Below are 26788 nucleotides of genomic sequence, written 5' to 3'. Positions count from 1 at the left end.
CGCTGATATTTTCGGGGGAAGGAGTGGAGTAGGGGGCACATAAGGACAAGGCGGCGATGGTGGACAAGACGGCGATGGAGGAGAAGGGGGCTGTGGTAGAGATTTCACTTTTGGATAGGCTCCAGTGTTCTTGCTGGTGGTTTGATCAAGGTGCTCTTCGAGGGTATCCATTTCCTCAGAGCTATCAAGCTTTTCAAATGAGGGAGACTTTATTGACTCATCATCAGAGATGTCAAGCGACAGACCCCCGCCTTTATTTGTATCATCCATTGCGGTGACTTAAGATACCACCGCAACGGAATTGGTTGCAATCTTAGTTATTAAATGTTTATATTTTCCACAAATTTCAAATATATGGATTGAAATTGGAAAGGAAACAACAAGAAAAGGAAGTCAACACTGTGAGTGAATTGCTCAGTGTTAAAAAAATAAAAATAAAATAAAATATGTGCAAAAAAAACTAAATAAGATAATGAATAATAATAAAAATAATAATTTGTAAGAAAGGAAACTCAACGCTGCAGGGGGATTACTTAATATTAGCAAATCAAAAACCAAACAAAAAAAAAAATTATTTACAAAAAAAAAAAAAAAAATTAATTAGGCTGAGATAAAAATTAACTTATCTCTATATGCCGGGATGGCGCGTTTACAAACTCCACTGTGCGATGAAGCAGAGATGATCGCTCTATTGTTGCAGCACGTGGCTTAGCACAAAGGGCACCGTCCGGTCTGTATAGACCGTATCTGCAGTTCTGCTGCTTCGTTGTACGGTGTATACGGGTGATGACCTTTTGATGCCGTATGATGCGATGTCTAGGTGGTGGTTGATAGTTTTACCGTTGGACAATCCAATCTTCAGACTCGGCTGAGATGGTTGCTTCCTCCGGGGAACGTTTATGTCCGCCTGTGGCACTGCACACCTGAAGGTGTAAAAAAAACTCCGATCGGGGAGAGAAAAAAAATCCACTTTTTTTCCGAAAAACACTTTTGCGGCGGCGGGAGAGTAGCGTAAGCAAACTTGCTCTGTCGAGCGTTCGACGAGGAATGTATGTAAACCTTACCAACAACATTTTTTGTAATAACATAGTCGCGTTTTCCTGGACAGGCTCGGCCTATTTCGTCACTGGTATAGAAATCACGCACGAGTGATAAAGTTTCTTCTGATAAAGACGCCCTGCTCAGCTTTCTTCCTGGTGTCGTCATTATCCCCTTGTCCTCCTGCAGTGTTTTGGTCCGATCCGCCATATATTGAGAAACACCGAATTCCTTCGTTATTTTATATGCTGACCAGCTTCTAGGTAAACTCGTGAGAATGCGATACTTCTCATTATTATCATGAGTTTCTAGAAACTTTTCCTTGAATTGTTGAATGATTTCATCATCGTTTTTAGTAGGCACACTTTCAGTTTTTCTGATCGATTGTAAACTGGTTACTTCTAGTGACTCTTAAAATGAAGGTAAAAAGACATATTTGACATTACGGTAAACACTACACTACATTCGAGTCTGACGTTACAAAGTTTTCAGAATGCTATAATGTGACGTCATGCTCGTTGGACTCATGGCTACCAATGTAAATACATTTTTTAAATACAATATTAACCTTGGCTGTTGACAGCAGGAACTCCGGATGGTCCAGCGGTGGGCTCTTCGGGTGCGGGTTTATACAGTTTGCGGTAGCAATTTCTGCATATGAAGGAACTGCCATCTAATTTCACTTTTTTCTTCACCGCATGAACTTGAAGAGCTTTGGTAAGATTCCTCTTTAAAGCTTTTGAAACCCACAAACAACAACAAGAACACTTAAAATTCATCGTTTATAAAACACTGGCTGCACAGAATATCTGTGGATTAACAGAGCTTTTGTTTCCTTACTGATTATTTCACTTCTAAGTTCATCCTTAAATATACCACCATGCACCATGTACCTACGATCGAACACCTTACCTACCAAGTTTTCCGTATGATTCCGTATGAAGTATTCACTTTGAATAAACAAGCCTATAAAAGCAGAAAATTGATATGGATTATGAGACTGTCAGTTATGTACCAATGGAGACGCAGGGTGATCTAGTCGTATTGGAGTAATGAGTAAAATTTCTTAACATGATATGTAATTTAAAAAAATCGTAACTCAAAAACGAAGAAAAATACTTAGCTGATTTTTTTATATGTTGTGAAAAAAAGCCTAAGTTTTCAAAAAAAAAATATATATATATATAAAAACGTGTTACACCCATTGTCTACAAACCATAAAAAACAAATACAATCTAAGTTCTTCTATACAAAACTCCAATTTTTGAAAACCTTTCATTTGATATTTTAATCATTCAAATCGGTTCAATGGTTCAAAAGTTATGATTAAAAAAAATGCAATTTTTTGGAAAAAATTGAAAAAATCAATTTTTTTGATCATCCTAACATGGAAATGGTCATTCTAATGAGAAAATAAAAAAAAAAATACGGGTCTAATATTTTTCGATAAGGAACAAACCTACCAATTGTTACGAAATTCTGAGAACCACTATATCGTTTTGCTATTTAAGGGCGGTATATTAACGTACTACGACGTGGCAAATCAATAAAAGGACTGAATGTATTATACGATCACTACTGGTAAATGTTTTGGTCTCCCATGCAGGTATACAGAGCTAGCCCTTCCACCATCGGAAAGGTGTCAAAAGTGACTAACGGGAGAGCACAAAAGTTTGGTGATTGTTGTTTGCTTATCTTTATTAAAGAGACGTTCAGCCGTGAGCTTGATCGGTGAAGGTCAGATAAGTTCTATAAATGCCACAACAATTATTCAAACTTTTGAGAAGTTTTATATCTTTTTACTAGTTACGATAATTGCAGAGAAGTTTATTTAAAAATTTCAGTTCTAAATTTCATATAAAATCATATGGAAGCTTTAGGCTGTGAACCATTTGCCGAGTTAAATTTAACTCGTGGTTAAAAGTGACATTTCGAAAGTTATTTCTTATGTTCGAAAATCCATGTGTTATCGATCGATCGTTTTTTGAGCAGAACTTAGCCACGGTTGTCAAAATTTAACTTCTTGTTTGTCAGAAATAACCACGCTTGGATAGCAGAGTTAAACGATAACTTTTCATCTGTCAAATTTTAACCAAAAGTTAAAAAAAAAATCCATCAAATGGTTCACAGCCATTAAAATAAATTCACCAGAACATCACTCGGTTCCGTGGATTTCAGATATGCCATGTGGATTTCCAGTAAACTGTGTGCTCTACAGATAAATTCTAAGCAATTATGTAAACATCACTAGCATATTGCTTAAAGTTTTTTTTTTCCTTTGGTTTGTTTTTTCCGTCGATCTTGTTTTCCGTGCTGAGCACCAATGCTACCGACGTTGCAGGAAGGCAGCTCCCACACCTGGACCCTACATATCGACCCATCAACTCATGAACCGGGGACCAACGGCTTTACTTCCCATCCGAAGGAAGGCATGATCAGAGATGTTATGCCTCAGAACATCTCGGCGGCGCCGACTGGGATTGAACCCAGGCCTGCTGGGGTGAGAGGTAATCACGCTTACCACTACACCACCGGCGCCGTTATTGCTTAAAGTTGTGTGAAAGAAGATTAGAACTGCAGTAAAGATGTACGTTGTTCAAAATAATAACGTGTATTTCAGAGTATTTTAGAAAGGTTTCGAGATCTTCAGAGAAATTTGAAAAAGTTCAGAGAAGGTCAGAAAACAACATAGAAATTTCTCAGATTTACTCGACACTTTTTTCAAAACATATCAAAAGATTGGTGAGCTTTTATAAATCCATTGAACGCCAATCATCCATGTTACGAAGTTGTTCTTTAATCAAATAGCCGGTTAAACATCTCTGCAGTAGCTGGAAAAACATCAAAATTAGCTAGAGGAAACACTCATATTGTTGCGGTACGTTAGAAGCGTTAGGTTCTTATTGATGTATATAATGTAATAGGTTAATATGAGTATATCTCCTTTTGTTATTTTCATGAAATACTGTTCACGACAACGTGATATTTTTGCCAGGTTTCCTTTTGATCGTTGTTGATCGTTGATCGTTGATCGTTGATTAGTGACTGCCATGTGGATCTTGTCAAGGTGTTTAATATTTGGAATGAAAAAAGAAGAAAATTTTTATTCATGAGGCATTCCACGAAGGCTCAAGAATCGATCCTGAACGATCATTTCCATTTTAGGTAAATTTTTGCCCATTTGTTCCTTTTAAGTAAAAAAAAAAATTTATGTTATCATTCTTCACATTGGGCTACGACTACTTTTCCAACAGGGCATGGGTAAAAACAGTACTAATGAGTTAAAATATGTATATATTGTTGAAATGGTTTATTCGATCGATATGGCGTTTTGAACAAAGTTGTAGATATTATTTTGGCAATTATGTAAAAAAGTATACACTGTGATATTTTTTGTTTATTTCTATGAAAAGAATTAGATTAGTTACAAAAAATAATTTTTCAAAAAGCTCATTTAAAAAAAATATTAGTGAAGTTCATAATGTTTGCTGCTTACTGATTAAATTTTGTAATGGTTAAATCATAAAAAAAATGTATGATGCGTTTTCTAAATTTTTATATTTGCATATTTTATGTATGCAAGTGTGTATATTTTTCCAAGAATCGCATCATAATTATGCACAATATTCCTTAAAACATCATAACAATCAAACAAGCCATTTGTGTAAATTATTATTAAATTTTTTATTAGTGCTATTTTTACACATTCCATATTGGAAATGCTGTCTCGTTTTCAAATTTCAACTAAAATCCACCAATACATGTTTTCGTTCTTTTCGTTTTTTAAACCTTATTGATAGATAATAGGGGAAATTGCTCTAATGTTGGCCTATGGATCTACGATTGGGAACATCGCTAAAAATCTACTATTTATCAATTTTTTCTAGATGAACGCGTCATTGTAACGGTACTAATGTATATTTTTGGTCGCTATTGAAAATTTAGTCAATTGCTGAAATTATGTATTGGACCAAGTAAGGGACATTTAGGCCAACATTACATCCATTTCCCCATACATAATTTAACTTTATTTTAAATACACTTTCTTTCTATTTTTATCCACACCACTTTTGAAAATACATCGAATATTTTGGCTTCATTATCATTACAGTTTGAATAACATTTGGCTTTAATGTTATTTTCTAAAACAGGAATGAAAGAGTAAAGCTTTTGAGTTCAATGAATTATTTTTGCATTACTATATTGTTCGTTAATATCTGAAGCTAGTGGCGCCAGTGGTGTAGTTTGGATTCAATCCTAGTCGGCGCCGTCAGGATGTTCTGAGGCATAAAATCTCTGATCACGCCATTCTTCACAAGGGAAGTAAAGCCGTTGGACCCCAGTCCATGATTATATGGGTTGATAGGTAGAGCCCAGGTGTGGGACCTGTCTCCCTGGCGTCGGGAGAATTGGTACTCAGTACGGAAAACAAGATCAAGGGAAAACATATCAAGGAAAAAAAAAAGATCTGAAGCCATACTTTCGTTTTATGATAATTTTGTTAATTAATTTTTTTATGAATTGATTTATTTGTACGGGCTCAATCGAATAAACTTTACAGAGCCAAGTTATCATTTTCGTTATACATACTTAATCCTAATCTTAAATCTAGAGTTAAAGACATTGAACCGAATACTCGTGGTCGTCTCGAGGTTAATGAAGATTTACAATTTTATGGATGGGGAGAGGGAGGAGGATTTTTAATCATTTTTAAAACATGAACTTATTTCTATTCAACTTGTTATCAGCTGTATAATTTTACAATTAAAGGGTGTCCACGATGAAATTGCCACACTATGAAATTGCTCTAACTTTTTAACCGTTGGGTAGAATTTAATGAAAATTTTGGTGGATTTAGTTCATAGAGCATTATTTACATCCTGCAAGTTTTAAAGTCCTGTGATCAAAACTCGCGGAAATGGAGTCGAAAGAACAGCTCGTGCGTGATAAAATCTTGCGCATTCATCACGAGAACAAGGATCTCTCGCATCGTTCCATCGCTAAAACGTTGGGAATCGCAAATTCCACGGTGTCGCGAGTGATTAAGCGGTTCGAGGAACGGTTGACCACCGATTGGAAGCCCAGAAGTGAAGGAAAAAGTATTCCGTACAACACCAAAAATCACAACCGCGTAGTTGGGGCCTTCAACCGAAATCCGAACGCCTCCGTTAGGGATGTGGCTAAGAAGCTGCACCTAAGCCGAAGTTTTGTCCAGAAGGCCAAAACTAAGGCTGGGCTTCGAACGTTCAAGGTACAAAAGGCCCCTAATCGCGACGAGAAGCAGAACAAGTCCGCCAAAACCCGTGCCAGAAAGTTGTACCTCAACATGCTGACGAAAGTTGAATGCTGCATCATTGACGACGAAACATATGTGAAGGCCGACTTCAAACAGATCCCCGGCAACCTGTTTTCACGGCCAAGGATAAGTTCAGCGTTCCGGAGCATGTCCGCACTCAGAAGATGTCCAAATTTGCGAAGAAATTCCTGGTTTGGCAAGCCATCTGCACGTGCGGGAAGCGGAGTGCACCTTTCGTGACCCAGGACACGATGAACGGACAGGTGTACATAAAAGAGTGCCTCCAGAAGCGGCTGCTTCCTCTCCTGAAGGCCCACAACGTCCCAACAATCTTCTGGTCGGATTTGGCCTCATGCCACTACTCCAAGGACAATAAGGTCAATTTCGTGCCGCAAATGTTCAACCCTCCCAACACTCCGGAGCTCCGCCCCATCGAGAAGTACTGGGCGATTATGAAGCAGCACCTTCTTAAACGACCTAAGGTAGTGAAGACAGTCGAGGAACTGAAGAAAGTATGGGTTTACATGCAAAAAACGGTTGATTCACAGGTTGTGCAGAATCTTATGGCCGGGGTTAAGGCCAAGGTGCGGGCATTTGCGTATGGACTGTAAATAAAATACGAGTAAAATGGTAAAATGAAGTTTAATAGTTATTTCTCAATCCCTGAAAATTTGATGGCAATCGGATGAAAACTCGAATTTTGCGAATCAATTTTGTGTGTGGCAATTTCCTCGTGGACACCCTTTAATACAAAAACAAAATTAAAGAAAAAAAGCAAATACACAAAATACAAACTAAACACAAAGTAAATCAAACTTACAATCTAAGGTTAATATTCTTCAGAAAAACATATATAAGTTTCATAAACTCCAGATCGCGTCTAGCCAAAACATCCCGAACTGGAACATTAGGTTGTCTACCTCGAGCCCGAAGGGAATCGTATACAAGACCAAATGATGTGATCTACGTCTTGGTAACCTTATGTGATGTGATCTGCGTCTTGGACCTTGTCCACATTCACAGAGATTGCTGTCCCCCAACCCAACACGGAAAAAGTGAGAGTTTAACGAATAGTGATTGGACATGAGGCGAGACATCACACGAATGAAGTCTTGACCCACATCCAACCCTTTGACGCTTTAGGGATGATCGAATATAGCCAATAAATAAATAAATAAATAAAATAAATAAATAAATAAATAAATAAATAAATAAATAGATAAAGCAGCTTGAAGACCTCGTATTTTCATGAGCAAATACGAGGAGTTCTTTACCGGCCTCATGGAGCGAATAGCATTGACAGAACTGAGACTATCCGTAAAGATAAAATAGTGATCCAGTGGTAATGAGGCGATGGTTTCTAGCGTATAATGTATTGCCGCCAGATCAGCGACATATACGGAACAAGGAGCTTGAAGCATTCGAGAGGCGCTATAAAATTCGTTATAAATACCAAAACCAGCGGACGCCTCTATTAGTGATCAATCTGTGAAGAACGACCTTGCGGAATCAACTTGGCCAAACTTTGAAGTGTATCATGACGGAACAATCATGGAACGATAATGTTCTTGGATTCCGCGAATCTCTTGCGTCATAGATAAATCAAAACTAACTGAATGGCCGAAGTCGGAGAAGCATTCACGATGAGGATTATGCTGTGAGGGGCTGACTTCCTGTGTTATGTACACGTAGTACATAGTCATGAAACGAGTTTGGGGTTTGATATCAAGAAGCTTCTCAAAGTTTTTGATTACTAGTGGGTTCATAACTTCACAATGGGTGATGAGCCTGAGGGACAATTCCTAAAACCGATCCGATAGTGGCAACATGCCCGCCAACACTTCTAGACTCATCGTATGAGTCAAATGCATGCATCCTAACGCGATACGGAGACAACGATACTGGACACGTTCCAGTTTGATGATATGTGTCCTTGCCGCCAACTGGAAGCAAAAACTTCCGTACTCTAAAACTGATAAAATCGTTGTCCGGTACAATGTTAGAAGATCTTGCGGATGGGCTCTCCATCACGGAGAAAATTGAACCTTTGTTGGAATTTCCGCTTCAGATACTCAATGTGGGATTTCCAGGTGCATTTAGAATCGAACCAGACCCCAAGATATTTGAAGGATATAGAATGAGTGATCGGTTTGCCTAAAAGCTTTGGTTTTGCTGCACTTCCTAGAAAACTACCATCTTAGTTTTCTCAGAGGAGAGTTCGATACCTAGCTGAACAGCCCACGTAGACAAGTTGTCTAAGGTATTCTGTAATGGTCCTTGCAGGTCGACCTCTTTGTGCCCTGTCATAGACACTACGCCATCATCTGCATGTTGTCTCAACATGCAGTTGTCACTAAGACAATTATCAATTTCTCTGACATAGAAATTATACAAAAGGGGGTTTAAACATGAGGCCTGGGGGAGACCCATGTAACTAAATCGAGAAGCAGTAGAGTTTCCATCAGGAAAGCTCATATGTTTCTCTGACAGCAAATTGTACAAAAAGTTATTTATCAATGGGGAAAGGCCACAAGCGTTAAGTTTGTCTGAAAGAACTTCAACCGATACTGAATCAAAAGCCCCCTTAATATCCAAGAACACAGACGCCATTTGCTTTTTTTTTAGCAAAAGCCAACTGAATTTCTGTGGAAAGCAACGCGAGACAGTCGTTCGTTCCTTTACCCCTACGGAAACCAAATTGAGTATCTGAGAGTAGGTGGTTTGTATCAACTTATTTGTCGAGGCGAAAAAGGATAATTTTCTCCAACAATTTTCGTATGCACGATAACATCGCGATGAGACGATTCGAGTTATGATCTGAGGCGGGTTTCGCAGGCTTTTTAATGGCTATAACTCTCACTCACCTCTAATCATCTGGAACAATATTGAGCTCCAGGAACTGACAAAAAAAAGTTCAACATGTGCCTCTTAGCGACGTCTGGGAGGTTCTTCAATAAGTCGAACTTGATCCTATCCCGGAGCCGAATTGCGACACGAAAGGAGCGCGAGTAAGAGCGCCAGCATTGTAAAAGGCTGGATGATCTCGTCTACTGAGTCTCGTCTACGCTTCGCGAGGAACCATCTGTGCCGGCACGGAATTAGGAAATACTTTTCGCGCGAACTTGAGAATCCAACGATCCGGGTACTCCTCGCTCTCGTTGTTTAAAGACCGGTTACGCATCGAGGTCGTACGCGATGTTAACGGATTCCGACGGGTTGAACCCACTGGCAATCGAAATTTTGATCGGCAAGTGATCACTACCGTGGGGATCCTGGATCACATTCCACGTGCAATCCAATGATAATGAGTTAGAGCAAAGTGTGAGGACTAATTTACTTCCACTGGAGGATAGATCAGCCAAACGTGTTACTTCTCCATTATTAAGAATTGACATATTAAAGTTGTCACAGAGGTCATATATCAAAGTAGAACGGTTGTCTTCATACAGTTCCCCCCAGCCTGTACCGTGGGAAATAAAATCTCCCATAATCAAGTAGGAAGAACTGAACAGAACAACCCAGTTGAAGATGAGGCTTCTGTTCTGAAAATTAGGGCATCGGGGGTTTTGATGTTCCCGGGAGATGTGGAAAATGCTGGGTATAGCCATTTCTGCGGAATACAGTAGGAGTAGAAGTCTCCTTTTTCCACCACTCCTTGATTTGGGCAAACTGATTTGGCGTTCTGGATTTGCAACTTTCCGCGAAAGGATGTGCTTTCGTTTCCGTGCAGAAACTTCCGGAAAACTGCAAGAAGTTCCCTCCTCAGCCAAGTCAGAGTCAGTCTCGTCATCTGACAAGAGAGAAAAGAGATTTTTTTTTGTTCGTTGGTCGATGGCGTGGCTGTCTTAAGCATTTCTGCAAAAGACTGCCGGGAACGTTCCTTAAGTGAGCGTTGTAGTTTCTCCTCGCGTTGTTTGTACACCGGGCACGACGAGAGATCATGAGGAGGAGATTCTTTGCAGTACACGCATTTTGGTGCGTGCTGGAAGGCAGCAATCTCGTTAGCCTGCTTCAGGATAGCAACGAAAACAGGAGGCCTTTCTGAGTCTGTCCATTGCCAGACTGAGATGACGAACCAGGGATGGTATCATTTAATTCATTAGACGATGCGTCATCCATGTCGTCTTCCGACAAAACATTCATTTGTCGTACTATTGGGACTCCAAAATGATAAACCGGTATTGGGACCGCAAAACGATAGCACAACCACTGAAATGATAATTAAACAATATCACACAGACACAATACACAGAAAAACTACAGACACAGAAACACAAAATGAAAATTTAACTGATGGTGGAGGAAATGAAACAAAAAACAAAAACTTATCTGATAATCCTATACTACTACCACAGAGCGTTATGTGTGTAGGCGTTCACACAGATGATCTTTGCTGTGGTGCACTTGATCGGAGCTCGGTACTCAGCGTACACAGGCACATGATGATGGATGATCGATGTCGATACAGGAACGGGTGCTCATACTCGAAGGTATGCGTGATCACGCAACGATGAAGCGTTTAGTTTGAGAATTGCCAATCGCAAAGCTAACTCTTTTATTCCACTAAACCACACTTTCTTCTAAAAAAAACTCACTTTCGAACAATAAATTAGCCGGGAACTATGCCAGGAATCACTAAGTGAGAAAAACTGATAATTTTATTCAACGAACAGCGCAGTATTCGCTCGGACGTTGAAGTGATAGCACATGCTTCGTTGACAGTCCATAAGAGGGCCTTTATTATCGCACTTTACGTGCACCTAACCTATTTTTATTGCAACGGAATCTATTCACAGAATAGAGAAATGGACAAGTTTTGTAAGAATACGTTAAAGTAAGTTTTCGCGAGTGGAGTAAAGGCACCTGCCCACCTAGACGTTCTTCGGTTCACGGCCAATGTTCTGAAGATTCCTGCTCCGGAAGTACACTCGATCTACAAGGATGAAAACGACCGCTGCTTTTTGATCAAGTTTATTGATGAGCCGGATTTCAACTGCTTGTTGCTTGGAATGGATGAACAGTACTTGTTCGCATATGGTGATGGAGGAACCACGACTGTAGGACTGGAAGTGGGCAGTCGAACTGTTTAGGTACGTTAGGATTTTCAATTTACCCCCGGAGACCGAAGAAAAGGATATCGAGGCGGTGCTTGGTCAATTCGGAACGATAAGACAACATGTTCGTGAACGATATCCGGCGACATATGGATACTCCGTGTTCAGTGGGATACGGGGCGTCCACATGGAAATTTCCAAGGAAATACCGGCTAATTTGTACATTGGTCATTTCAAGGCGCGTTTGTTTTACGAGGGCCTGAAGAATAAATGTTTCAACTGCAAGATGGAGGGCCATCTTAAAGCTAATTGTCCAAAAGTGGTTGCTGGTGCTGTTGCAAACAATTCCACAATTTCAAGCAACAGTGCTCTGCAGCCAAACATGCTCTTGCTCTTGAAAAACAATGGAACTGCTTCGAAACAAAGCCAGCAGCCTTCGAACAGATCAACCGAGATAGTGTCAGGCCCAGAGACCAGCGTAATTCCAACAGAGGAGAAGAAAGGGGAGCGAGACGAGAAGATGGACGTTTCGACACAATCAACTGGCAGCAACGGCGCGACGAAGAAACAATCACCGAGAAGAGGGCGCTCTCGAACCAAAAATCCGAACGGAGACCAACCGGTGGAGAGAATACTCTCGCAGCTGTCCGGAAGATCGAGATCACGAGGTCAGGCTAAGAATGTTGGTAAGGAAAAGCAAGATAAATAAGGTGTAGATCTCTTTGTCTAACCCGAAATGACGGTGTATATAAGCTCGTATGAGCATCCTATTGTCACTCGTTACATTCAACTGCGCTAATCGAACGGTTATCAATTCATGCAATTCATTCGTAATGTAGCATCGATCAATTTAAACGCTATCAACTCTCCAGTCAAAAAATCCCATTTTAAAGATTTTCTCTGGAACCATGATTTGGACATTGTTTTTGTACAAGAACTAGCTTTTGAAAATTTTGCTTTCTTAAGTACGCATACGGCAATAGTCAACATAAGCAAGGATGGTAAACGCACCGGAATTCTTCTGCGAAGTAATCTAAAATTTTCTAATGTTATTTTGAACGTTAACGGTCGTATTTCGTCTGTTATTGTAAACTATATTAATATTTATGCCCATTCAGGAAGCGGATATAAGAAAGAAAGAGATGTTTTATTCAATGAAGATGTTCTCATTCACTTAGTTCACGGTAGTGAAAATGTCATAGTCGGCGACTTTAATTGCGTTCTTAAGGGGAACCTTACCGGCCACAAAATAAAAAAAAAATTTCGGTACATTTTTATTTCTTTAAAAATATTGGAAAAAAATATCAAAAATCAAAGCAAATCAGTTTGTTCCTTAGATTTTTGTCAAAAATTACATGTAATTTTTTTTTTTTCTATCTCATCATGAAAAAAAAATTGGACTCTCAGCAAAACCGAAAAGTCGATGTTTTGTGGTTTTTTGAGTCCAACTTTATGTTTTTGCATGTGAATTTTCTTTGAAAAATAAAAAAATATGTGATTTTCTTAGAATTTTGATATCTTTTTCCAATATTTTTAGAAAAATCAAAACGTAATTATTTTTTTCGGAGCGGTGAGCTTCCCCTTAATGGCGATGATATGATAGGTTCAGTTAAAAACTTCTGTGGTGGTCTGAAAAATTTAGTTGATTCTCTTGGGTTGAAGGATGTGGAAAAAACGATTCTGAAAAAACAAACCAACTTTACTTTTATAAGAGGTACTTCAAAGTGTCGGCTGGATCGCTTATATGCATCTTTGGAATTTATTAACAACGTTTAAAGTATAATAACGATTCCATTATCTTTTTCTGATCATCAAAGTATGATTTTAAAGCTCTCAATTCCCCAACAACGAGATACGGTTTGCATAGGCCGAGGTTACTGGAAACTGAACCCACATTTTTTGAATGAGGATGAAGTTATGCAACGATTTGAAGAATTGGTTGGCAGATTGGAAACGCGGAACTCGTATAATAATTTAAGCTTTTGGTGGAACAATGATTTTAAGTTCGGCGTAAGTAATTTTTTAAAAATGAGTCGTTTACACGAAATTGCGAAATGATTAGAGAAAAAAACTTTTATTACAACTGCTTGAACGAACTATTCATCCGGTTGACAACGAAATGAAAATAGTGAAATCTAAACTTTTGAATTGGAACAGAGAAAATTTGCGTTTTATAAAGGACTTTAAATAGTAGTAATATTCTGGAAGATGAAAAACTGAGTCTATTCCAAATCTCAGATAGAATAAAAAAGTCAACTGCTTCGAATGCTATCCCAAGTAACATTGCAGGTTTTATCGCGGTTTTATAGCATTTTACAAGTCTAAATCATGGTCTTCAGAACCCTCATAAAACCAAAATTGTTACTTGGGATGACTCTTTGTATAAATGGAGTACTGACATCAGATGCACGGCTTCTTAATGATACAATATTTGAACATTTTTCTACTAGTTTTAAAAAGCAAAGTGACCCAGATGCAGACTCTGAAAACTTTTTGAGATACATCAAGACCTTCATCGCTCAACATAAAAACATATTATACGTGGAAAATGATTCTAATTTAAATATTGATGAGTTCATGCTTAACCAAGTATGTAATCGAAATGTAACCAGAAACACGCGAGAATGGATTAAAACAGCAGAACAAGTTAAACAGCAATCAACTTTGAATTCAACTAAGTTGATATACTGGCATTTGATTGAAAAGTTAAATATAACGCCAAGAATGCAAAATGAACTCCCAAATATGGATTGGGTAACGATACTAGAAAATCTAGATAAAAATTTTCTCTCATCATCTGCTAAATCAATGTTGTTTATTGTACTTAATGATTTGGTACCAACCAAAAGCAAAATGATGGTATTGCTGGCATAAATAATCTTAATTGTGATGCTTGCGGTGCTAATGACACAATGCAGCATCGTATTGAGATTTACGGATTAGCTAATGATGTTTGGAAATGGGTGACAATGATTATTCGAACCAGAATGAAAATAGAGATTGAAAACTCGGATGAAATTTTATCAATACAAATAGGGAATAGAGATTATAAACACAAAGCGGCCTTATGGCTAACAGTAGAAGCTATAATGTACAATATGAAGAGTTATGGGAGAAATAGCATAGATGGTCTAGATAAGTTTAAAAATTTAATTCGTGAAGAAAGATGGAATCATAGAAAATGCTTTACTGTACACTTTCAACAATTCATAAGTATTTGTTAAAAGTTCTTAGTATTGTAAAAGAAGTAAGCAAGTTTATTTATATAAAAAAAAAACTGATAATTGGTCACATTCAATAGGTTAAGTAGGTTAAGTTAGTTTAAGGATCCCTTCATCTGTCAGAAAGTATGCGTGCTATTGCGTATGAATGAGAAAAATCTGTAGGAATGTTTCGTTATGAATGATGAAGACTGAGCGTAGATGGATGTGTTCACTAACCCCGAGTCCGCCGCGGGTGATCGGCTTCCCCCAATAAACGTTAGTAATAAGTTAGCTTAAAAAAAAACATGAAAAAACGAACAAGAAGCTGTAAACCTGCGAAATTGGAAGATGATTAAATAAATGTATTTAAAAAAAAACAGCGAGAAAACCTCCAAAATAAGGAAGCGCGAAACAAGCCGATCGTACTTCTTGCTTGAACACATTGGAATGAATTTTGTTGATTCATCTCACAATTATTATAAAGCACTCTTGCATTTTATGTTGGTTGCTGATAAAAATTTCCATAAGAATAGCAATAGAATTTGTTAACAGTACAATATGTAAAAAAGCTAGAAGACAATGAACAAAAAGTTTTGTTTTCCCATAGTAATTTCCATATAAACTTCAAATGGTTTGTGCCAAGTCAGTTTCTCATTAAATTAGTTCAAGGTTTGGGAGGCTAATCAGGGCCCAATTTGGAACCGTTTGAGCACTGTGGAGCGAACATTTCAAATTTTGCATCAGTCTATTGTTCACGTTCTTTGCCTAAACTTGCTCTAGTAGCCACGCGTTTTATTGTACCTCCAATAGCGTCACAAGGAAATTTCCCATGTGATGTTGCAAAGAAATGCCATTTGGCTTCAATTCCATATTTTGAAATCAATTTACAAAGGCTAGAACTATTTCCGATTCTTGTACTGTGACGCAGCTCCGAACATGAAATAAATCTTATTGTTTTTTATGTTGGTGTATACGTAAAAAACTAATCATTTTGGAAATAAACAAGTTTACAGCCACCAAGTCATGCCTTAACTCTTCAGAAATTATTATAAAATTAAACTAGCATATTTTCTTTAAAATAAATAACAAATGGATGAATGGTAGCTTGTTGCACATTTCAGTGATGATATTGTACTTCATCCTGTAACACAAAGCTGTAGTTTTCATAAAAATGGCTAAAAATTCACCTTCTTGTAAATTATTTCAAGTAGTTTTCAAAAATTTAGATTGATCTGTTTTTATAAAAGTGCGGTATCAAACTTCAAGCAGAAAAATGATTCAAACTCATTTGCCGGCTTTTTTTGTTTGCCTCTGTTCGGGACCTATCACCACTGCGACCAGTAATTTGATCAATTGTAGTTTATTCCGTGTCCTTAGTTTAGTGTATGTCGTATTACTTTAGAAATGATGAAGTATTCAATTTTTTGTTACAGTTGTTATTGTTGCATTTATTACAAAGATCTGACTCTAATTGAAAGGCTTCGCTATTCAGACCCTTCGGGGTGTTGAAACACCCTCCAAAGCCGTGCCCCTTTGTCATTCAAAATTGGATTCCTTAGCAACAAAATTAAACAATGACACCCATAATGACCATGCATCAGAACCGTAGTCTTAACCACTTCAAAGTAGGGAATAACGAATAGAAGATTAGGAATCACATAGATGTAGACTAACGAACTTATTTTTTCCTTGTTTCATGATCATCTTCGGTGGACAAAGCCGAATCTTGTCACTATCAACAAGGTATAAAAAGTAACAAGGACTAAGATGTGTTCCTTGGATTACTGAAAAATCCTGTTCCCATAGTTTGTAGTAGTCAGGACTAGGAATCGGTGGTAGATCTTACATCACGTAACGTACCACGAAAAGGTGATCTACCCACGTTACGGGACATCTGCCGGCCTTACAATAGTTTCTAAATCACATCTATAAGTGGTAACCCTGTGGTAGCTGATCGATGTATTTTCCTCTAATTGTTTTAATAAATAGTCTTCTAATGCAAAAGAGCCTGGAAAAGCTTTACAACACCATAGATAGCAATAGCGTCTTGTTTTCACAAAGTAGGAGGTCAGTGACCATTTATAAATCATTTAAATGGTTAATAATAACGGGAAATTACAATCTGCCTCTCGGTGAACAGCAGGTTGACAAATATAGCAGCGCGATAGCAACCGACCCAAGCGTTGCTATCTACGAAATATTTGTTTTGTGATATATGAATCAATTTGGATCTGGGACAAAAATGTAGACCCAAGGGACAGCAAAGCATTCCTCTGGAAGATCCGAAACATCCGTAAATGTGAAAATTAGTAAAAAAGGATCTAGATTTTTTAAATCAACTTGTTGTTATGCTGCATGAATGAATTTGGATTTGAAACCAGTATTTGCACTCTGCCCTCCCCTTGGCTAGTTTTTGCACCTTGCTGCAAAAGTTTTTGCACCTTGCTGTTGGTGGGCTGGCTTAATTTCATGCTTTATAGTGGAGTGTTGGAGACGGTAGGTTTATGGTCGGCGTTGCTGGCTCATGCCGCGATAGAATGGCGTCATGGGCAGGCAATGGGGATTACTACTCTGATAAACTACTGCATGAGAGAACCAAAGATCTAGTCTAGCAGTGATAGTATCACACTTGTTACTCCTTTAATTGAGAGCCGCATCGTAGTACGCTTACGTATAGGCACTGACGTTGGGTGTGATACTGGCGGGTTTTGCCGCAAATCACTCTTATTTTATTTATTTTTACGCAGATAGATTTATTTGGGTTTGGTTGGGTATTCCTTCTATTTGCGTGACAAGCTTTCATTGTTGTTTTCATTGAAGTATTACTCAGGAAACAATGTTAAACATCATTTTTGTGCATGGCATTGTAACTAATCTTATATGTGCAAATCAAGAAGACTGGACACTTTGCTAGAATTTAAGCGACAGATACAATGGCGCTGCGCTTGAGTGAAGGTGGAAGCAACGCATAGAAAAATGAGTGAATACACAAACCCTTCTTCTGAGGATTTGCTATCAAATTCGTTTGAAGAATTTACCTTTGAGCGGCAGATGACGCGATTGTACCTGTCTCATAGCGTTCGTATGAGAAAATGGAAGAGTTGCCAGTCTTCTCGATTTGTTGTCTTCGATTTTAGTCACATGAAGGTGTTACCTGGGTCGAACTAAGATATAATAAATAGGTAGAGGCTTAAATCAAAAGTACTTGAAACAAGTACCTGAGTTTGTTATACTCGATTACTATATTATTCTCTCAATACGCGAAATCTATAAATGCGGTTAAAGCATTTGAGTCAACTTATTTCTTAGTGTTCAAGTACTTACATTTTTAAACAGCAGTCAATGTTAATCTATGAACTAAACCATACGTAAAATCGATCTTTCCTTATGTGGTATTGATGCATGTTTAACTTTTCGCGACTGTCGGAATCAACGCGCCTACGTCTACGGAGCTTACGCAGAAGTGATTCGCAATGCGGTAGAGCTCACCAAAAGTTTTTTTGATACGTGAGGTTACCTCTAAACTAAATTGAAACAAAGCTCAACAGTAAAATAAGTAGAATATTTAGGGAGGAAACCAAAATTAATCAACTTGCCAACATAGACTATCACATTTATTTTGGTGGCACTCTTTAAGTGATAATAAGCTGTTTTTTTCTCTACGGTTGTTTCGCGTGGTGTTCACAATTTGCGCGATTTTCGTTTCTTACGTAATTTAGATGTTTAGCTCCAAACGGTTTTACTGACTCAAGGCCGTTCCTTAAGGTGATACGATACGTAACGCTTTTTTTGCTTTTTTTTCTCTCCTTTCTATGTGTCAGTGAATTGATTATCATTGATGCTGTAGTGGTGTGAGTGTACATCATGCACTACCGCAACTACCGTAAACATAGCTGCTAGAGTTCGTTATTATTAGGTCGAATGTGGAACAGTTGAAAAAAAAAATTAGAAAGGCAAAGAATAAGTTATTTCCATTTTACTGTAAATTTCAACCTTCGTCATTTTTAAAAAGACAAAGATATCTCTTTATCATCCAATATTGAGACTATCACTACATTTCTATTCAATTTGCCAATATTATCGACCTACCACCTCCCAGGACACCCCTACCTATACAGAAAATAATTATGCACCTAGCCACCAAGACCAACAGGTCAAGTCATCATAGTAGTTAATTGATTCAACATCACACTTTGTACACTTTGGTTACATACGACCTGTCCAAAAGTGATTCCAGAGCTCAAAACTCTAGGTACACGGTAAGAAAAAATATCCCAAAGTGACTCATTTTGACAAATCTCGGCACTATATTGGAGGAAGCAAAAAGTAGGTAATGTGAGTCGAAGAGTTTTCATTTTAATGTGTTCAATTTGTGTGGAATTGACAATTCACTTCTACCCAAAAATAGTTAGTTGTACCCAAAAGTAGGTGAATATGATTATACTCCACGTGATTATACTCAAAGTTAAAAGTAGGCAAAAATGAACTGGCCGCTGGATATTTTTTCTTATCGTGTAAATTTTTGTTTTCGAATCATCCTTTTGCCGCCTTTTGCATATCAGCTGATGGCTTCGAGCAGTGCAACCAAAACAACATATATGTTTTCTATAGAAGATTTCTAGGTTCATTTACTTGCTTTTCTTGCCTTGAGAAACAAAATAAGAAATTGTTTTAAACATTTATTAGTAATGGTTTCTAAATTGAACACAGTTTAAGCACCTTAAAAAGCAATAAAACCATTGTTTTTAAACACTTTGTTACAATTAAATCGACAATACTGGATAGGATGATAAATGATTCGTACGCACACCTTCGTAATGCGGTGTGTAGAAAAAAGGTAAACAAAACAGTTCCAGCTTGCAAAATTATTCGCGGCTCGCGTTTTTAACGATGCAAATGATATTATTTAAGTAAATGTCGTCTTTAAAAGTGAATTAACTTGAAAGTGCTTATAGAAGCACGCGTCGTAATTGTTTTTAGTGTGGTTTTGAGAAGTGAAAGCTAGTGAAAACAGTTATTGAAATTTCATGCCCTGAGCAGAACAAAATTGGCTGATCGTACTTTTTAACGCAAATATTACCAATGCGTGAATGAATTGGCAATATTTTGATGGAAAAGTATTGAAATATGTATCCAGAACTTATTCATACAATTCAGGCCCATTTTTTAAGGTATGTACTTAGTAATTTACTGTTTTGTAGGAAGATGTGTTTCGCACGCATACCAAAACACGTTTATTTAATGATTGTAGGGACAGCCATTGTTGCATAACGTGCCGTATCACCTTAAGCGTAGTTGGTACAGGTTAAACCTTTGCCGACTGTCGGATTCAACGCGCCTACGTCTACGAGCTTACGCAGAAGTGATACGCAATTCGGTAGAGCTTGTCAAACGCTTTTGAGCTTATGTAGTATAGAATTTGTTCGATGCGGTCTCTTGAAATGATCGATACGTTCTTTAAATTAACTAATTTGATACAAAGCTCAGTAGTAAATAAGTAGAATATCTAGGGAGGAAACCAAAATTAATCAATTTGCCAACATAGGCTATAACATTTATTTTAGTGCCACTCTTTAAGTGATAATAAGCCTTTTTTCTCGCTTCGGTTGTCTCGCACGGCTTTCGGAATTCGCGCGGTTTTCGTAACTTATATATTTTATATATTTCATTCGAAACGGATTTACTTATTCAATCGGTTTACTACGGGGATGTATTTACGTGCACACGTCACAGCATTTTTTCTATAACTATCTTGAAACAATACATACGGAATCCAGTGTTCAAGCGGCCAACATAGGCTAGTCCTTCTGCTGTATTGTCAAGGATAGAAGCAACATTTATTCAAATGGGTCAAGTCTTGAAAACTAAGCTGTCATGCAGCTCCAGCTTGACACCCAATAAAAAGAAACCAGTATTTGCACTGTGGTGGCCATGGAACGGTCCTTCGAAAGATCTGGAACATCCGTAAAGGTGACCAATTCGTAGAAAGATCATAGAGCTCCGTATTTTTTTAAATCACTTATTTTGATGCTACATTAATGAATTTGGATCTGGGACTAGCATGCGCACTCTGTTGACCACGAACTGGTCTTTCGGGAGGTCCGAACCATGCGTAGAAGTGATCAATTCGTTAAAAAATTCAAGGGCTCCACGTTGTTGACTTCTTAAAGTTTCTAATTATCTATTTTTAGTCCTTGTTACTTTCTATGCCTTGTTGATACCGTGTCTTCTAACAATTTTAAATAGAGCGATTACTCGCAAAAATCACCATCTTAGCGCCTCTCGGTGGGACTTTGTATGGGAGCCAGCTGTCAATTTGATAGTTGAGTGACAAACAGTGAAGTTATTATCTTGCATTAAATCTTGATTTAAAACTCGAGATAAAAGTCTGTGGGATCGAAAAAAATATCGTTGTGCTCAGAAAACAAAGCTCTTTCAGATGATGTATTAAAACATATAATTTTTTATTCCAATTTGGCATTGTCTAAAGGAATCTTTATCAGCTTTTCAAAAATCACATCCCTATGTTTCGGAAACTTTCGAAAGTTGGTGCAAAATTATGTTTTTTGATATCAAGTCTAATGAAAAAAAAAAATGATTCGACGCAAATACAAGCGTGGCATCGAACTAGGCTATGACCATCGGTAATTAAATTGTAATCAAATAACACTCAATTATGTTTTTAGGCTATTTTATTTTTTATTTTGCCCTTATGCAGGATGGGTACACATTTTTTAATTCCATCATATTATTCTTTGTTTTTTATGTTTTGAAACATGTTGCATTACACTTGGTAGCACGATATATAGAGACGAAAAAAAATCGCGTTACAGAATTGAGTGTAATACAATAAAAATGTCTTATGCTGAATCTTATTTCAAAACACATTTTGATCATTTCCTTGATTTGATCATTTCGTTCTCGAATTTGGCCAAGTTGGTTGAAAATGGTTCTTAGCCTACACAGTTGAAAAAAGTAATGTGAATTTCTATCACTATGTAAAAGGAGCGTAATGTATCATACAAGTTAACATTCAAAATATTGTTTGCAACATTTCTTGCAAGTGGTATTATGGAAGAAATATACTTGAAATTATCATATTAGAGATAACTGAAAGCACCTTTAGTCCGGGAATTAGAAGGTGCTAGCTCTACTGTTGATCCAGAAACCCATTTTAAAATGTTTGATAATTCATACCAATTCTGAAGTCACTTTCAGAAGCCATAAGTTCCACATGTCTACAGTTCCGATATCACATGGCTAATGGAACAGCAAGCACACCTTCAGATTCAGATCAATGCTTTGAATCCAGCGCGTATTTAATAAAGCATGATGTAAAACACGATTGGGAATATCCATTGTCAGTAAAATAATATGAAAAGGTCTCACCAAACTAAGTGTATATAGATCCTGTCTTAAGACATTATTGTCGCCATCGTCCTCCTCCTCTTGCTTTTTCCGCAACAGCACACATCAAAAGTTTTATTCAAAGGCACTGTTCGTGCAAGCGACGTTTACCGCCTTTACCCTTAGCATAAAATAATAATACTACCTGTCCATAGATGTCCCCACTTGTCCATGTATAATTGTCACTGTGTTAGCCGTACGAATAAATGCATATAGTTCGTATGCCTCCGCCATGGCAACACGGTCGTTTATCGGGCCATCCTGCCATGGCAGAGGCATGCGAACTATTGAATTTATTTGCAATCTTTACAATAGAACGGTAGGCATGATAACACTACGCTTGCGGCACTTGTGTATTGATATGAGTATTTGGGTAGGGTAGTTGCACACGTTTTGTACAAACATAATTATGATCGCGCACGGGCAGAACTTCCCTACGTTGTGTGAATAGATGGTGAAAATAAAACACGGTCGTTTATCGGGCCATCCTGCCATGGCAGAGGCATGCGAACTATTGAATTTATTTGCAATCTTTACAATAGAACGGTAGGCATGATAACACTACGCTTGCGGCACTTGTGTATTGATATGAGTATTTGGGTAGGGTAGTTGCACACGTTTTGTACAAACAGGCACTTATTTCCTACTGTATAGCTTTAGATATTTATAAAAAAAATGCAAACATATTTGAAAAAAGTGACAGAAGTCAACGAAAAAACAGCGATCGAAAAAAACACAATTCATTTGAAACACTACATTTATATTTGACACGAACTCTATTGTTCATGTCCGGTATATATGTAGTATTCTTGCACTATTTTTAAATAGTAATAGTACTTAAAAAACAAGGTAAATGGAGCAACCACTGTGACTAGGTAATGGATTGTGAGGCCTGTTAATGGTCATCAAAGCATGAGGACTTCTCACCAGCAAATTGGATTTAATACAGATGGTTGAGTACCACAATCCGTAAAAGTGTATTTACCTTCAATCGTCAGAAAAAACGCCACTAGCGCTTCAGATGCTTCAACAATTGCTCGTAATTTTCTCAGATATCCTAGCACCGGAGACTGCATCAGCTATTTGATACCGTTCTTCTTGAAGACTCTTCTCAGGTTTCGCACGTTGGTCGGATCTAAATGGTACCGCTTCTCGAATACCTTTTTCGACAACCCGATGGTAGGGAGATTCTGGAACTCGACCATTTATCAGCATAGTCCGTTCTCGTCGTAACACAACATAATCAGCTGTTCTGATGTAGTTGGATGTGAACTTTATCAGGAGCTGGATGATCCGCTTTCGGCTGTGTTTACGATCAAAATCAATCAAAATCAAATAGTGACCGCTTTTGGTCTTTGCGATCCAAATTTCATGACCTCCTATAGAAGTAAAACTCGGTTAGCGTCTGTTCAGCAAGGTGAGAATTTTCCCGAAACCACTCGATTCTGTTGACATTCACAAGCAATAACATAGAGAGAAAAGAACAACGAGTAAGCTTTTACTGAGATGTTAAATGTTAGACCGTTATAATCAATCAGACTTCATGACCAGTTTTATAACGAGCTTCGTTCAGGATACGATTTAGGTACCCTTACCGCTTTGCATTCTGCCTATGTCATCGTTGTTCTCCTAGGGTGTCCGTTCCAGCTCGACGATGAGACAATCGTTAGATTTTCGGTTTTACACACACAAAATAATCGTTAATCAAATAAAAAAAAAAAACATTCAAAACTAAAGTCAGTAATTAGCTAAACTAAAGTCACCTAACAGTCAATTCAAACGTTGACCTCTCTATACTTTTAAAAGTTTAAACTTTCAGTTGATTTGTAGAACTGTCAAACTGTTAATGCAAATGAAAGGCATTTTCATCGCATTGTTTCTAAATAAATTACTGTTATTTTTTTCAAACAAATAACTCATAAATAAGAATATGTTTTATAATAATCATATTTTCCATTTCAAAGCACCGTAAGTGACGCTCCCGATGTTTTTACAGTCAAACTGTATCAGCATAGTATCGTATCGTACTGTATCGTATCATTTTATATATTGTTGGTCAAAGCTGGAATCATTTGCTCTTAACGGACTCCACGTGGGAGTACTTGAATGAAAGTGACATGAGGTGGGCGTAACCTTCATTTCTGGCAACACTGTAGAGGCTGCTGGAAATGAAAACACATCAAATAAGTACTAGTTTCCACCATAAAATCCGACAGATGTCGCCCCACCAGTAGTGGATAAACCAGATTTTCGGTATATCGAAAATTTTCGAAAAATCGTCGATTTCTCTTCAAACCTTGCTTTTAGCAGTGAGATCTACGTTTTGATCTGTTTAGTAGTTGTGACAATATATATACAGCCATTCCATAGCAAAACGATATAGTGGTTCTCAGAATTTCTTAACGATTGGCAGTTTTGTTCCTTATCGAAAAGTATTAGACCCGTATTTTTTTATTTTCTCATTAGGGTGGTCCAAAAATCGATTTTTTTCTATTTTTTCCAAAGAAAGATTTGGCAACCAACGCCTGATCTTAGAATCGCATATTCTAGGCCTCCTGAATCAGAAAAAGATGACGAAAAAGTCTTCGAAGGACCTCCGGAACCTCGTCGATGAGTGTTCCCGCCATGTTGAGAATCTAGTTAAGCTCAACCAACAGCTTACTGGGATGTCCGAGCTATTCGTAGTGACTGTGTTGACTCGAGCGTTGAATGACCAGACCCGTGAATTGTGCGAAGCTTCCATCGATCAAACACAGCTCCCTGAATACGAGCCAATGATCGTTTTTCTGAAGCAGCGTTGCGTTATCCTGGAACGGTGCGAGAAGAGTACTCCAGAGTCGTCAAGTATTAAGATGATGACCCAGAAGACATCGTTCCCTAAGGTTATGCCATCCAAGGCTTCACATTCAGCGTCAGTGACATCACTATATTCATGCGACTTCTGTTCAGAGCAACATCAAAACTATAAATGTCCAACATTCCAGAAGATGACCACAGAACAAAGAGTGGCTAAGGTGAAGGAAGTAAACCTGTGTTTTAACTTCCTACGAAAAAGCCATCGCAGTGCAGTGTGTTCCAGTAACAAATCATGTACGAAGTGCTCCAGGAAACATCACACATTGGTTCATTTTGAGCAGCGTGAGAAGCCGGAAGTGATTTCCAGTGAAACATCGAAGGTACCCGAGTGAAACATCGAAGGTACCCGAGGAGAACAAAGCGCCAACGGTTGAGCAACCTGTGCATGCAACCTGTTCTAGCAGCGGTTATCCACACAAGCAAGTGTTCTTGATGACAGCGATGGTGTGTTTGACATCGAATAACGGACAAACTCAACAAGTACGAGCATTAATGGATTCCGGATCGCAGATAAATCTACTTGCTGAAACTTCCAAAGTATTCGACCAATGTACCTGTTATCGGTGTTGGAGGTAGCAGATCCCATATCCGTCACAAGGTGGTGGTACGAATGACATCCAGCTGTAGTGATTTTACCACCAACGTCGAATGTCTCGTTACTCCGAAGGTGACAGGCACCATTCCGTCGGAACGTGTGAACATTGATTCTTGAAACATCCCTCCCGGTATTCTACTGGCTGATGCTTCATGCTGCAGTCCAGGTGAAATAGACATGCTGATTGGAGCTGAATTATTTTTCCACATCCTAATGCAAGGCCAGATAAAGATGTCCAATCGATTGCCGACATTGTACCAGACTCTGTTCGGATGGGTTGTAGCCGGTTCATACGAGGAGCCAGAGGAAGATAATCCAGTGTGTGCCAACATTGCTATGACCGATAGTTTGGGGGCGTGTATGCAACGATTTTTCGACCAGGAGGAAATTACCGAAGCCGCTATTTAGACCAGCGAGGAGCAGCGCTTCGAAGAACATTATCAGCAAACTTACCGTCGCGATGAAAATGGATGATTTGTGGTCCAGCTACCCTTTCGTGACTCTGTGAACCAACTAGGAAATTCCAGGTCGTTAGCCTTGAAACGTTTCCTGCTATTGGAGAAGAAATTGGCGAGAAATCCTGATCTGAAGACTCAATACGCAGCCTTCATCGAAGAACATAAAACCCTTGGTCATCGTCGCGAGATAAAAGAGGACGAAGATCGAGCAGGTATCCAAACATATTATTTGCCTCGCCATTGCGTCCTGAAGCCATCGAGTAGCAGCACCAAATTGCGCGTAGTATTTGATGCGACAGCGAAAGCAAGTGGTCTATCCCTGAACGATGTGCTGATGACTGGTTCGAACAGTCAAAGTGACTTGTTTTCCATCGTGTTACGTTTTCGAACCCACATTGTAGTTTTCTCTGTGGATGGTTCGAAAATGTACAGGCAAATTCTTATAGATCCGTCCCAAACGCGGTACCAACGAATCTTCTGGCGTGGTAGTCCATCAGAAGCGCTACAAGTTCTGGAGTTGCTGACCGTTACTTATCGGACTTCGGCAGCTTCCTTCCTTGCGATGAGGTCACTAATCCAGTTAACTCGTGATGAGATAGCTAATCATCCAGAAGCGGCCGAGGTAATCTTGTACGACTCGTATATGGATGACATTATGTCTGGCGCAGAAACAGTTGAACTAGCCAAGAAGCTACGTCAGGACATCGAAAAATTAATGCTGAAGGGTGGATTTCTGGTGAAAAAGTGGTGCTCCAATTCGGAGGAAGTACTAAATGGAATTCCTGAGGAAGACCGTGAAACCCTAGTATCGATCCAGGATTCCAGTGCCAACCAAGTCATCAAGGCTCTAGGTCTCCTGTGGGATCCGAAGAAAGACCAGT

The 26788-nt window shown here is 38.4% G+C and overlaps 1 protein-coding gene and 1 pseudogene across 1 annotated transcript in view; one reads left to right on the top strand and one right to left on the bottom strand.

Annotated features, from left to right (window-relative positions):
• Positions 1-23203, bottom strand: part of LOC135701522 (uncharacterized) — a 28766-nt pseudogene extending 5563 nt beyond the window's left edge.
• Positions 1-26788, top strand: part of thw (thawb) — a 305735-nt gene that overhangs the window by 14019 nt on the left and 264928 nt on the right. The gene's annotated exons all lie outside the window — the stretch shown is intronic.

Source organism: Ochlerotatus camptorhynchus, unplaced genomic scaffold, assembly GCF_037179485.1.
Source record: "Ochlerotatus camptorhynchus isolate MF236.1 unplaced genomic scaffold, CSIRO-AGI_Acam_v1.1 ptg000166l, whole genome shotgun sequence".
Classification (NCBI taxonomy): Eukaryota; Metazoa; Arthropoda; class Insecta; order Diptera; family Culicidae; genus Ochlerotatus; species Ochlerotatus camptorhynchus.
This window is presented reverse-complemented; position numbering and strand designations above follow the sequence as displayed.